At 44.7% G+C, this 14596-nt stretch overlaps 1 protein-coding gene across 2 annotated transcripts in view; it reads left to right on the plus strand.

Moving 5' to 3' along the window:
- Positions 1-13405: 13405 nt before the first annotated feature.
- SIRT5 (sirtuin 5) overlaps positions 13406-14596 on the plus strand; it is a 42272-nt gene continuing 41081 nt past the window's right edge. For both annotated transcript variants that reach the window (XM_012653169.1, XM_012653168.1), the window contains exon 1: positions 13406-13466. The gene's annotated coding sequence lies outside the window, so the exon portion shown is untranslated. The remainder of the gene's footprint in view (positions 13467-14596) is intronic.

Here is a 14596-nt window from a genome sequence, read left to right on the forward strand (position 1 = left end):
TAAATGTTCCTGTCAGCTTCATTGAATGCTAAATGCAGTCCCTAAAAGAATCTTCATCTTATACTGCTAATGTGCCATGCCTTCTATTTTGTAACCGTCTCCGTTTATGTACATCTTTAAGTCTGGGACATCCTGCATATCAGATTTCCAGGATTCATTTGAAGAAAAAATTCTGCATCTTAAAAAAAAATTTGAAAACGATCTATCTAATCCCCTGGTTTAACCAACAAGGAAATATGCCAGCAAGCTTAGTGTGTCGTGTTAGGCCAGACTTTCAGCTAAGTGTTCTCTTCAACACCCGCCCCTGCTGGCCTTTTGTGACCTGGGCTCTGAAATGTGGCAGGCCCAAAGTCATTCGTTTTCTTTTTGAGCTGTCATTTGGATTACTGAACGGTCAATTTGGAAAATGACATTTCAATAGTTTACCTGGTGGGTTTTGTAATCGCACACTCAACAGGCTCCTTTCCTACCTACTCTGGGTCAAATAACCAAATATTTTCTTTGTCTACAATATTGCATTATGCCGACTCAGAAATAAAAAGCTGACAGTGAAGAGCTCAGAAAATTAGTTGGTGCCCAGAGGATAAAATACAAGAGTGAACAAAGAAGTAAATTTAGGTAGAAGCTTTTTCTACAAGACCGAAGAATGATCCACTTTCTTAGATTTTCTCATTAAATGACTATTGCTTAATTGTAGAGTTCCCTGGAATGCAAGAATTGAATTTGAATTCCCTTCTAGAGCTTTCCTTCATCTCTGTGATGAGCATGAGATGAAAAATTGGGAGACACGCAGCATTCTGACGCTAAAGCCCAGAGGTAGCCACCACTGATTTTGCACGGCAACACCCTAGGATTCATTCCAGTGCTTTCAACCTCCCCTTGATTTAGAGTCCTACAAAAAGGTGTAATAGTTTTGCCAAATATATTTTAAACTGATCCTATTATTAAGAAAAGAAGAAAATATTAGCTTTCAACCACTAATAGCTAATAGCTTGGCTAATAGCCAAGAAATAACCGCTTTATTAAGGTGAACATTTTTTAAATATCAATTTTAGTGACCCTGGGCCTAAACCACCTCTTCCATTAATCCCTATAAAGGTCATCTTTAGAACATGAATGTGAATATATAAAAACAGAGGGAGAAATATCTCCAGTGACAGCTTTAGTGTCTGTGGTAAAGGTGCTGATCTGCATTGATTTAGAAATCTTATAGCAGTGAGGTTTTGGATCCTTCCCAGGTCAGCAAGCCCCCAAGCCAAACTTCAAAAGGAATCAGCTTAAAACTAACTTAATCCTTCTCTTGATTTTGACTTTTAAAGTGGCCCGGATTGGGCAGGCACCATGGCTCATGCCTGTAATCCTAGCACTCTGGGAGGTGGAGGTGGGAGGATCTCTTGAGTTTAGGATTTCGAGACCAGCCTGAGCAAGAGTAAGACCCTGTCTCTACCAAAAACAGAAAAAAATTAGCTGGGCATGGTGGTGCACACCTGCAGTCCCTGCTCTACTTGGGAGGCTGAGGCAGGAGGATCGCTTGAGCCCAGGAGTTTGAGGTTGCTGTGAGCTAGGCTGACACCATGGCACTCTAGCCCAGGTGACAGAGCAACAGAGTGAGACTCTGTCTTAAAAAAATAAATAAAATAAGAAGTGGACTTGATTTAGCACAGCCTTCTTCCAACAAATGATGCAGTGTTGGAATCCTCTTTTTCAATTAGATCATACAATCACAGGTTTGACTACATCTCATTCCCTAACGTTGGCCCAATCACTTAACTTCTATGTCCAGGTGGTTGTATTTAAAATGGAAGATGTTAACATTGAGCTGGAGATTCAGGCAAGACTATCTCCTTAATGACTTGAAAGCACTTAGGACATACAGAGTGCTGTAAAAATCTCTCCTGCAATGATATATTGACAGCTTAAATGAAGCATGATAGCCAATTGCCGTGCAGGAAATGAACTGCATAGGTGCCGCCTTGGCATTCTGTCAAATGCAAGGCAATGAAGGATGCCCTTCCGCCACCACAGGGTTTTGCCTGTGGACAAATACATCAAAGTAAGCAGATACTTGTAAACTTGCCTTCTACTCACCTTGGTCTGGGTGTATTGTAACGATGTGATGTGTGATTCAAAGCCATCTTTATGTGTCAAAAAGTTTTTAGACTCCTCATTGCCTTGGACCTTTATTGGCTAAGGAGGCAGAAAGAGAAAAAGCTTGTTATGAAATACACTGCAGCAGAAAATGCTAACAGGGTTGGGGTGCGTAAGATCTGTCTAGAAACTGTAGGAGAGTATGTGGAAGAAGACATACACAGGTAAGTGGATACCCTGTCTCCTGTCTTCACGTTTTGGAAAATGTGTGGGCGTACTACTGTAAAACAAAGCATTTCCAGACCAAAAGAGGGCAATTTAAAGCAACACTTTAAGGGCAGTGGTGCTTGCCATTAACAATGGGCATCGTCTTTCTTTTCTGCTGCTAGGAGCCTGCACCTCTGTCCTGTTTGGGGAATTCTCCCACCTTATGAGTTTTAGTGGGAGGCAGAAGCAGCCTTCCACTCTAGAAGGTGAAAATGCAAGATAGTCGCTGAGCCACAGGACTGAGGTCCTGCCAAACAGAGGCACCTGCCCTGGACTTTGAAAAGAGAACTAGTGATGAAAAGAAGGGACTAGAAAGAACTCTCTGACCATGGCAGAGGATGCGGAAGTTCCACTTCTTGGTCAGCAGAGAGAGGAGTCTGGGGTCGCCTCCATATCCAGAGTGAGCAGCATCCGTGGTCCAAGCACATGTCTGGTTCCGGGTGGTGGCTATAGAGGAGTTCTTTCTGCGGCAGCCCTGCAGTGGGATTTTGAGCATTGCTCCTGGCCGGAGATCCCAGACTGGTCCCAGTGATTCTGTGAGATACCTGGTCTCCTTTTGTTGTTGTTAACATTTGAATGTGAACATTTTCAAACATAGGCAAAAGTAGAAGAAATAGCATAATAACCCTCTTGACCCATTCCCTAACTCCCCATCCCCTGCTCCTCCTGGTTTCATTTACTCACCATAAAATTCACACATTGTAGTTGAACAATTTAATGAGTTTAAATAAATTTATGAAACTCTTCCATCCATCACCACAATCGAGTCACGTTTCTGTTTTGTTTTGTTTTAGCGTACAGTTCTGTGATTTTGACACATGCATAAATTTGTATAACCACCACCACAACCAGGATACGGACAGTTTTCGTCACCCGCTATCTATAGCCACACCCTTCCCCACTTTTAACCTCTGGCAACTACTGATCTGGCCTTCATTCCTAAAGTTTTGTCTTTTCTAGAATGTTACATAAAGGTAATTATATTGTAAGTAGCCTTTTGTGTCTGATGTCTTTTACTCAGCATAATGTCTTTGAGATTCATCCGAGTTGTTTCATGTATCAATAGTCCTTTCCTTTTTATTGAATAGTATTATGTTGTATAGATGTACTGTAGTTTGTTTCTCTATTCACGTCTTCACTCAAACATTTGAGTTGTTTCCATGGCGGGGAGGAGGGGAGGGGGTGTTATGAATAGAGTTGCTATCGAGAGTTTTTGTTTTGTTTCGTTTTGAGACAGGGTCTCGCACTGTTGCTGGGGCTAGAGTACACTGGCATCATCATAGCTCACTGTAACCTCAAACTCCTGGGCTCAACCAATCCTCCTTCCTCAGCCTCCTGAGTAGCTGGGAGCACATGTGTGCACCATCATGCCCACCTATTTTTTAAAATATTTTGTAGAGATGGGGTCTCACTGTTGCCCAGGCTGGTCCTGAACTCCTGGCCTCAAGCGATCCTCCCACCTCGGACTCCCAAATTGCTGGGATTACAGAGGTGACCTACCACACCCAGCCTGCTATTTTTTAATAAATTAATTTTCCTAATTAAACCAGTCAGTGTTAGTTTCTGCTGCTTGCAATTAAGATTCAGACTGCTGTTCCTTTATAATCAAAATGTCCCCAGATCTCACCAGCTGAGGGTATAAATAACGTTACTTTACCACTCAGATACTTATTGTGTTAATCAAATAGCCCACAGCTGCACAACTACAGTATCCCAGGTTTGGGCCACCCTTTATGCCACTGCCCATCTCAGCAAGATGACTCATCCCTACCTGGTCATTCCTTGACATTCTTCTTGGGCCATTGCCCACACATCATTTCTCCTGGGTGATTGGTAATGACTTGTGACTCCCGTTCTTCTTGGCTTACATTCTTACAGACCCCAGGAGAGATCCTTAGACTCCAGGCATCAGAGTTTAATGAGCCAAATGCATTAATTTCACATAAGCCCGTTCCTCTTTAGAGCTCGTATGTTGTCAAGGGGTCTAGCTGGGGCAGGATCGGGTCATGAGCACTGTGCTCTATCCATACCCACTGCTCCTCTCCAAACCTTGGACCTGGTGTTGAGTCCTGCTCAACATGCTTCCCAGCTTCTTCCCTTAGGATGAACTCGCTCTCAGGGGCCCTGTGGTCCTTGCTCGCTCTTCTTGTGAGCCCCTCTCCACCCCCCTGCCAGGTCACAGGTCCTCCTCTCTTGGCGGAGCCTTCACCCACATGTATCCGTCCTGGGGTACACAAGCAAGTTCACAGGGGTATGGACGGAGTGAGGCCTGGACAAATGGACAGTCACAAGAGTGTACACTGCTTTTTTCTCATCCTATGCCTAGTTCTCCTCCTCCGTTTCCAAAAACATCAGGGAATCCCCTCTTGAACCTTGCCTAGCTGAGCACCTTGTCAGAGGTGAGAGGGCTCCTTTTCTACCAAATCTCTACAGGCACTAAGTTGTTTCTGTTGATTTGGGCCCTTCCCATTTTCTCCCTGCCACTGGGATATGTGTTACTTGCCTACCGCTGTGTAATGAATTACCCCAGAACTTACCAGCTTAAAACAACATTTCTTATCTACAGTTTCTGCAGGTCAGGAATATGGGAACAGCGCAGCTTGCAGATCTGCCAGCCCCGGTCAAGCCTTCAGATGACAGCAGCTCCACTGTTCTCTTGGCTGCAACCTCATGAGAAATCCTCAGCCAGAACCACCCGGCTAAGCTGTCCCCAAATTCCTGACCTAAAGAAACTACGAGATAATAAACGTTAAATGTTTGTTGTTTTCAGCTGCCAAGTGATGGCATAATTTATTACACAGCAATAGATAACTAATGCAACTGTATCCTGTATCTTCATTCTTTGCTTATAGACTAGTCATAGCTTTTTTTTTTAAAAAAAAATCAGGTTTATTGAGGTATAATTCATATATAGTAAAATTCACCTTTTTTAGGTGAACAGTTTTATGAGTTTTGACAAATATTTGTAGTAATGTAACCCCCACCACACTGAAGATATTGAATATTTCTATCTCCTCCCCCCAAATTTTCTCATGTCCCTTTATAGTCAATCCCTTAAGACCCCCTGTACCCCCTGGTAACTGATATGATTTTTATGCCTATAGTTTTGCCTTTTCCAGAATGTGACATAAATAGAATCAAACAGTATGTCACCTGTTGAGTCTGACTTTTTCACTTAACACAATGCTTTTGAAATGTATCCATATTGCCGCATATGTTATTCATCCATTCATTCCTTTTTATTGCAGGGCTGTACCACAATCTGTTTATTCACCCACAGTTGATGGAGATTTAGGTTATTTCCAGGTTTGGGCAATTAAGAATACAACTGCTGTAAATATTAGCATTCAGGTGTTTTTGTGGATGTAAGTTTCCATTTCTTTTGAAATACTCAGGAGTGAGTTTGCTAGGTCAAAATGGATCCCAGAACTGAATGTAAAAACAAAAACTATTAAACTTCAATAGCAACATTTTCCAACAGAACTTTCTGTAATGATGGAAATGTTTTATAATTCTCTGCTACTCAATACAGCAGCCACTAGCCACTTGAGGCTATAGAGCACTTAAAATGTGACTAATGTGACTAAGGAACTGAATTTTTAATTTTATTGAATCAAATTTTAATTGACTTAAATTTAAGTAGCCACATTTGGCTGGTGGCTACCATATTATACAGTGTAGAAGAAAACATAAAAGAAGATCTTTGTGATTTTGGTTTAGGCAAAAGTTATGACACAAAAATCACAAGTCATAAAAGAAAAAATTGATAAATTGGACTTCATCAAAATGTTAAAACATTTGCTTTCTGAGAGATACTCATAAGAAAATGGAAACACAAGCCACAGATAGAAAAAAAAATTGCAAAACATGTATTCTCACAATTCAATAACAAGAAAACAAAACAACCTACCCAATTAAAAAATAGGCAAAATATTTGAACAGACACTTCACTAAACAGATATGGATAGCAAATAATTGCACAAAAAGATACTCGACATTGTTATTTATTAGAGACATGCAAATTAAAATCACAATGAGATACCACCATACACCTCTTAGCCTTTAAAAATACTGACACCACCACGTGCAGGGGAGGAACTCTCACCTAGAGTTGGAAAAAAATGCAAAATGGTACAGACTATTGAAAAAAAATTCATAGATCTTGTAATTGGAGATATTATCAATTATATTTCCAAGGAAACTTACAAATGTCGGGCACCGATTACTTAATATTCAGGGAAAGGTGCCTCAGTTTGCTTAGTACTCAGCTTTCCCCCTCACTTCAACACTGTGTGCTCTGCAGATCAGCATTCTGCATGAAATAAAGGTTGGGCATTTTATTTGCTCTTTTTGATGGGAAGTATAATTCGTGGGTTTTGATTTCAGCTGAAAACAGATAAATTTTCCGTTGGGCAAGAATAAGGATGTATGACTTATGTAATATCATGTTACACCCACCCACCCTGGTTGCAGTAGCTGTTTGTAATAACTTCCCAACCACTGCTAGGTACATAAGGGCAGTACCTCCCAAATTTTAAAGTACATAGGAATCACCCAGCGATCTTAACATGCAAATTCTGATTGAGAGTTCTCGGGTTTCTAACAAGCTTCCTGGTACTGCTGATGCTGCTGGTTCCAGAATCACACCTGTTTGCTGTACCATAACATTTAAAATCTTATTAATATTAATTTCATACCTTTCCAAGAGGGTCAACGTACTCTTTTTCAAGGAGATTGATGAAACAGTACAAAGATGAGGGGGCCCATAGGTGGTAATAACAACTCAGATATTCTTTCAAAGTGAAATCTATACAGTAATTTCATAAATTAGCCCTGAAAAGTAGTAAATGAACGGCACCTGCCTACTGGGTGTTACTACATGCCCGGCACTATGTTAAACACTCTTCATACCCTATGTCTTTAATCCTCACAGTACAGTGAGAATGAGCACTGTCAGTCCCAACTTAAAGATAAGAGTCTGAGGTTCAAGATGCTAAGACAGAACTGGTGAAGACTTGGCTCCTTAATTCCGTGCTCCTACGTCCCACAGACCACTGCCACAATACACTGCTCTGTGCACACCGCTGATTATCACAAACTGGGGGGAGTAAGTGATCAGATAGGTTAAAAAAATAAGTATATATTAACTATGTAATAAAATGGACAAATGTCTGCTGAAGTAAACTAAAACCATAAGCATCTTTTCTGTTTGTTTCTTAAGGGTGTTTCTGTTCCCACTAGCCTAGTGAAGTGTGGCGATTAGGGGTGGTGCCGACCCACTAGTTTCATCTCAATGTCAGTCTTCTGTCTTGACCTCTCACCAGCTCACACTAAACTTGTTGAAGACTCTGGTGGAAGGTTATTAAAAAATGCTTTGTGCTCCTAGGGAGAATGTTAACTTTTACAATAGGTACCCAGTAGAGCTATTAGAAAGGAGGGGAGAAAACGCAAAAGCGAAATTTCAGTGTTTAAAATTTTAGGGAGAGACTAAGAAGAAAAGATAAAAACGGTGTAGTCTGATGGCAGAATTTTATTATTTTATCCATGCATGGTCATTCTTGTTACTATTATCAGTTCTCATATAGTGCTCTCATTGAAGGCCTCGCCAGTGTTTGGCACATAATTGATAAATGAATGAGTCGATTGAGTGGAGGGATGCCTCCATGGATGGATGAGATTAAGCTAGAGGTGGCCAAATCTACCCAGTTAATCTGAAGAATATTGGACTTTTTATGTTTCTTAGCTTCTGACCTCCCAATGTCTTGTCATTTGTTCTGTTCGATTCTTCATGTAAAGATGACTTTTTCAAATGAGTTAACCAAATATTTTGGTTAACTTCAATAACCTATTTTTAATTATAAAATACTTAGGAATAATTAAACAAGAAATGTGCAAAATCTATATGAAGAAAAAGTTTAGAACTAACCTGGAGAGATTTAAAAGATGACTTGAATAAATGAAAAGGAGTATACTATTTTATAATAGGAAAGCACAATATCATAAATCTGTTAATTCTCCTTAATTTATAAATTTAACTTGATCCCTTCAAAAATATCAATAGGATGTGGTATTTGGAGCTGGACAGCTTTTTCCAAAGTTCTGCTCCCTGCTCCTCCCTCCCTTCCCCTCCTCTGGCTTCTCTCCCCAGATGCTTACACAAAGCAAAAGGTTTCTGCTTTGGAAAAATTGCACTAGACTTGGGGACAACTTGGGGACACCAAGCAGAGCAGAGTGAGGGAGAGATGCTGTACTAAAAAAGAGGACTCAGAGAAAGTCTACATTCTAAGTATTAAAGACCTCCTACCCAACCCCAAGCCCTCTTCCACAACTCAGTCACGAAAACAGGCAAATACCCTCCACCAACAGGATATTATATGATTCTTCTTTAAAAGACCTGAAAGCCTCAAAGACTGACATTTTCGTGTCCTCCAATGAACTATCTCTCTCCTTGCCCAACAGTGGAGCCAAACAGTTGATACCTCCCTCCATCCCAATACACAGATCATCCTATCCATTGTTTGGAGTCTTGGTTATGAATAGTCAAGGACTGTCAGATATTCCAATAAGAAAGACCAAAACAGAGAAAAGAAAGTAGGGAAAAATAGGGGCAATTCAGGGAGCAAAAGGAAAAAAAAACCACTCATACACTATGTGTGTATATATGTATATTCACGTATCAAGATACTAAATGCAATGTTTCTGATTGTCTCAATGTCGGCTTAGGTTCAGAAGGCTTAGAACAAAAGAGGGGACAACATCCCCACCTTTTAAAGACAGGAAGAGGTGCTGGCCCACCCGCAGTGGTTAGCAGTCCAGCCTCAGGAGGCCTGGGTCCAAATCCTGACTCTGCCCTTACCAGCTTTGCGACCACGGCAGATTTGTTCAGCTGTCCATGCTTCCGTTTCCTCATCTGTAAAATGAAGACCACCAAAGCCTCCACCCCACAGGATCATCATGAGGATTAAAGAATAAAATAATCCATGGAAACTGCTGAGAACAGTACCTGGCACTTAGGAAGAGCTCAGTGGCTGTTGCTGCTGTTGTGCCATTATGATCCCCTCACCCACCTGAGACATATAAAGGAAAAATTCTCTGTTGTTAAAATGCAGGTGTGTTTCCTGTCGCTCGTGAGTGAGGACAGTGGAGCTTTTCCCCTCACCTCAGGACAAGCGAGGAGGGCGTCAGAAAGCCCCCCAGAGAGCTTGACCTGCATTCCTGGAGCTGGAGGGCCTCAGGGAGTGGGATCCAGTATGTATCTGAAAAAGCCACAGGTGAGAAGACACGGCTCAATGGCCCGAGGGAGCAGATCAAAGAGAGTTTGGGTTGTGCTTGGAACACCTCCGTTTGTAGAGTTTGGCAGGGAAAGGATTCGGGCATGGTTTCTACGAGCTTCATGTGGTCCATGGGAAGGGGAGTTGGTGGTTAGTTTCCTTGGAAAGGATTCTGTCCCACTGGCTTTCTGCCAGGAGAGATGCCCTTGGCTGGGAAAGACTCAAACCCACCAAGATGCAGAAACTGAGTAGACTATGTCAAGGAGCTATGATTAAAAGAATCCCCTAAAACTACACAGGTTTCCCTTGAGAGAAAGAATCAGCATTTGGAACCTGTTGGGACTTTGATTCTTATCCTTGAAACATCATGGAGACTGAGCACCAGGGCAGAAAGGTCTCAAGTGAGACGTGCTAAACATGGACCTTCCTCACTCAGCTCCCTCCTGCTGCCACCCAATGACCACGGACAACTTCCCATCCAATGGCAAACACTAGTAAGTGTGGAGAACCTGAATACCTCATTAGAGATCGATGGGGGCATTGTCTTAGTCCATTTGTGCTGCTGTAACAAAATACAGACTGAGTAACTTACAAAGAACAGAAATTTATTTCTTACAGTTCTGGGGATTGAGGAGCCCCAGATCAAGGCACTGGCATCAGTGTCTAGTGAGGGCTACTCTCTGCTTCGAAGATGGGGCCTTGCTGTGTCCTCACAGGGCAGAGGGAAAAGCGCTAGAGAGGTGAACTCTCTCTGAAGCCTCTTGTACAAGGGCATTAATCCATTTACAAGGGCACAGTGCTCATGGCTTCATCACTTCCCCAAAGGCCCTACCTCTTAATACCACCACAACAGGGATTAAGTTTCAACATGAATTTTGGAGGGATCACATTCAAACCATGGGAAGCATGAAGGGAGAACCACATCTGCTGATGTAGGTGGAAACAAAAAGAACCACTTGGGAAATTCTCCTCCAATGGGGCAGTGGGGACACATTGTCATTCTTTCATTTAATATCTTTTAAAAAATAAAATGTGTTGCATCCACCAAACCAAACAACAAATTGGATGGTATAAACATAGAAAAGAACAGAACTCTTGGACATTAAGAATATGGGCTCTGGCTCCCCCACGTCCCCCACCCAACCATCGAAAGACAGTGTGTTGTTCTTGTGGCCCCAGACTGCCCTCTGATGCAGGCTCGTCCTCACAACCTTGCTTTCCTCACCACAGGGCACCAAACACCCACAACCCCCATTTTCCTGTCTGCCACTGTTCACAGTTGGTTATTCACGTCAATTTTATTTCTTAAGCATGTGCTGTGTGCGTTGTTGCCGTGCATAGCAGGGGCGGAAGAAGCTGTGGCTACATACTGCATGTAGCTGCACCGACGGCTCACGGAGGTTACAGTTACAACTCATGGGTCATTCTTGGTGCTGCCCATCCCTAGGTGTTTATGTCCATGTTTATATTTGCAGCAGAGGCTTACAGAGGACAGTCCCTCCCTGAGGGGCAGTAGGATAATCAGTAAAGTGAGAAATCCCAAGAGGATGTAAAACTCTGGGTGGAGGGGAGACTGATTCTCTTTCCAGAGGTAAAGTTTGGCATGTCCGAATTTCACTAAAGCAAGTAGGCAATACCACCTTCCAATGTATGTGCGCGTAGATTCTTCTTTCACCTCCCCGGTTGTCCCAGGAAAATCTCTGTGAATAGGGTGAGTCTTCCTTGCTTGTTTACTTATTTTTTATTTGTTTTGTACAGCTAGGCCAGACTCACGGGAAGAAGAAAGAAAAGGTCATTTGCCTTTTAAATTTTAGTAAAGATAGCCAAGCTATTATCCTCCGAGTTTTAGGCTGCTTTTTCTGTGAGGTTGTTCATTCATTTATTTAATGTGTATTTACTAATCAAGCATCTACTATCAGGGACCCTGAGAGCTGGGAATATCACAGGGAGCAAACAAAACAAAACAAATCTCAAGAAGTCACCTTCACAGCGTGGTGGAGGAGAGAATCTTTAATCAAATACGCAGACATATATTTGGAACCTCAACTGGGATAACTGCCATGGTGCTACAGGAGCCTGTACTAGGGACAGGGCATCTCACCTAGTTGGGAGGAGGATCAGAGAAAGCTTCCCTGAGGAAGTAACAGTTGAGTTGAGACTGATAAGACAAGGGAATTTACTATGGAAGGAGTAGGAAAAAAAACAGTCTGGGGAAAGGGAACAGCCTTTGTCTCAGAGGGGCAAGGCCATCAAGAAATTAAGCTGCAGTTGCTTGAAAGATGGAAAGGATGGCAGTTGTGCTTCAATAAGAGGAAGAGGCCTGACAATGGTCAGGGAGAGTTGGCTCTTCCAAGCCTGGGAGAAGGGATGGGGTCCAGGGGTAGTGTGTGGATGGCTATGGGTGGTGGGCCCCCGATCTTGATGGAATACAATGCCCAGAAGTGGCAGAACCTGTGGGTGGTGGAGGGCTACATACAGGGCCTGTGAACCACAGAAAGTTGCAATAAGGGGCCCAGTGTCCCCCTCCCCAAGTATCTGACTGAAGGTAAAGGATTAATACATGATGGTCAGTATGAAAACACAAAAGCAATGGAACATAACACTTTAAGGACAGGTGCTGTATGTGGGGATTCAGACCCCTGTCTCTGGAGCCAAAGCACTTAGGTTTAAATCCCAGTCAACAGCTTTGTGTTTTGAGCAGTTACTTGACCACCTTGGGCCTCAGTTTCCCCATCTGTAAAGTGGGGATAACAGTACCTATTTCATCAGGTGGTGGGGATGATATAAATTGATTAATACACATGAAGTCTTTAAAGTGTCTGATACAAAGTACATACCATATTATATGTTAAGGAAAAAACAGCAGCCCGTTGTGAGACTCTCCCCAATTTTCTTGTATTCCGTAAGTCCCTGAAGTGCTGTTACAACCTACAGGAGTGAGAGGGGCCTCAACGTGGGCTGAATTTCCAGCCAAATTGTGGGAAGTGGTTAAGATTAGAGTCAAGAAAAAAATGTTAACGTAACATGTTTTTGCCCAAAAGTTGTCAGATCACTTCCCTTTCTGGTCCACTGGCATGCCCACAAGCAATTTCCATTCTAGCAAAAGCAGTGCTCGTGGTAAGCCCAAATCAAAGGAAAGAGGCCAGATTTTAAGGGAACGCGGACATGTGGAGCCAAGTGAGCCCCGAGCCCCTGGAAGGATCTGAGCGCCAGCAGATGTGCAGGGCAAGCGCACAGGAGGGCAGGGGGCATTCGTCATCGGGTTAGAGGTTTGATGGGCTAGACTGGGAACCAACTCACCATCATTTGAAATACGGTTTCAGAGGAAAATGACCCCAACATTTGAAGTCCTCTGTCCTGAATTTGTGTGATCCAGCTGTTTGCTCAAGGAGGAAGCGAAGTAGGTAGTAACTCACTACATATTTGGACAATGGAATGACTCTTGGAAGCTGACAAAAGCCAATCAAGTCACCGAGCCCTCCTCCACCCTTCACCTCCATTGCCGAAAGAAAGATAAACAAACAAACAATCGTTCAATTACACAGAAGACTGGGGAACTGCCAGGGGTCCTGGTCTCCGGCAGGCGCCGCTGCAGCCGGGCAGGACGCCGAGCTGCTCCTCCCCTGTCGCCTCGTCCCGCGGGCTCCTTGTCCAGCCTCCGCGCCGCCCTGCACTGACCTCCTGCAGGCGTGTCTCCGCCGGCCCCTAGGGTCTCGGCGGCCTCCTGGCCTAGCTTGGGCCTCCTGGATCCGCACGAGCTCCCTGGGGCGGGGCGGGGGCGGCGCCAGCCTGCTGTGCGCATGCGCAGCCCAGCCTGCCCCCTGTCGCCGGCCTGCAAAGGTGGGGGCACCGGGGACCGGTGGGAGACGAGGCCGGAGGGACGAAGGGGACCGCGGGGCGGGAGTAGGGCAGGGAGGCACCAAAGACTGGGGAGGGAGGCCACCGAGGGGCGGAGCGCGGGAGACGGCGAGGGGCGGTGGACCCCGGAGCTCGCCCAGGTGAGCCGCAGGTCAGCTCCGGTCCGGAGCGCGGTCGGGGCGCAGGTGCCCCCAGGAGGAAGTCTTGAAGGCACTCAGGGAGGGTCCCGGGGTTCCTGGGGCCGGGCCAGCAGCACGTGCGGCGGCCCAAGGTCTTCCGGGCGCTGCCGGGGGTCGCTGCAGCCGCAGGGATGAGGGAGGGGCAGGAAGCGAGGTTGTGAGTAGCCCGACCTGAGCACGTGGGCCTGGGAAGCCGCTGGGACGGCGAGCCCCGGGACGGCTCGAGACAGAGCCTCCCTATTGAGAAAGGTCACTCCGGTCACTGCAGCTGCCAGGGTGACCGGACGGTGGCTGGGGTGGTGACAGAGGGCGTGGCAGGAGGGGTCGGGTTCAGGACATAGTTTTAAGGTGGAGCCGTCAGGATTTGCTGCCTGGCCTGGCTGTGGGGTGTGTGAGAAAGGGCAGGGCCAGGGCCCAGGCCTTTGGCCGAGGAGCAGCTGGGAGGATGGTGCCTTTGGGAGGAGGCGGTTTGGGGACTTCTGGATCGCAGGCTGCCGGTGTGGAGTGGAAGCTGTCTGTTGGACCTGGGGGCGAGGTGGGTGCAGTCTGGAGCCTGGGACGATGGGAAACCCAGAGTGACAGGTCCAAAGAGGTAGGAGGAAAACCAGGGGAGAGTGGCGGCTGGAAGCCAGGGGAAGCAAGTGTTGCCCGGGGAACGATGGACTGAGTCAGAGGCTAGACAGCAACAAAGAAGAGGATGGAGACTTGACCGTTAGGTTTAGCAAGGTAGAGGTCGTTGGTGACCTTGACAAGAGCAGGTGATTCGCGAGAGAGGGAATGGAGCCCCCTAGTATAGACACCTGGGGACTGGTGTATTCATTTAGCTCATAGGTATACAAAAAGTATTTATTGAATACCTGTGAAAGTTTTTGCACTTTTTGTCACTTTATTATTTTTTATTTTAATTGAAAAATAATTGTATATATTTGTGGG

Source organism: Propithecus coquereli, unplaced genomic scaffold (genome assembly GCF_000956105.1).
Source record: "Propithecus coquereli isolate 6110/MARCELLA unplaced genomic scaffold, Pcoq_1.0 Scaffold416, whole genome shotgun sequence".
In the NCBI taxonomy this organism is placed as follows: domain Eukaryota; kingdom Metazoa; phylum Chordata; class Mammalia; order Primates; family Indriidae; genus Propithecus; species Propithecus coquereli.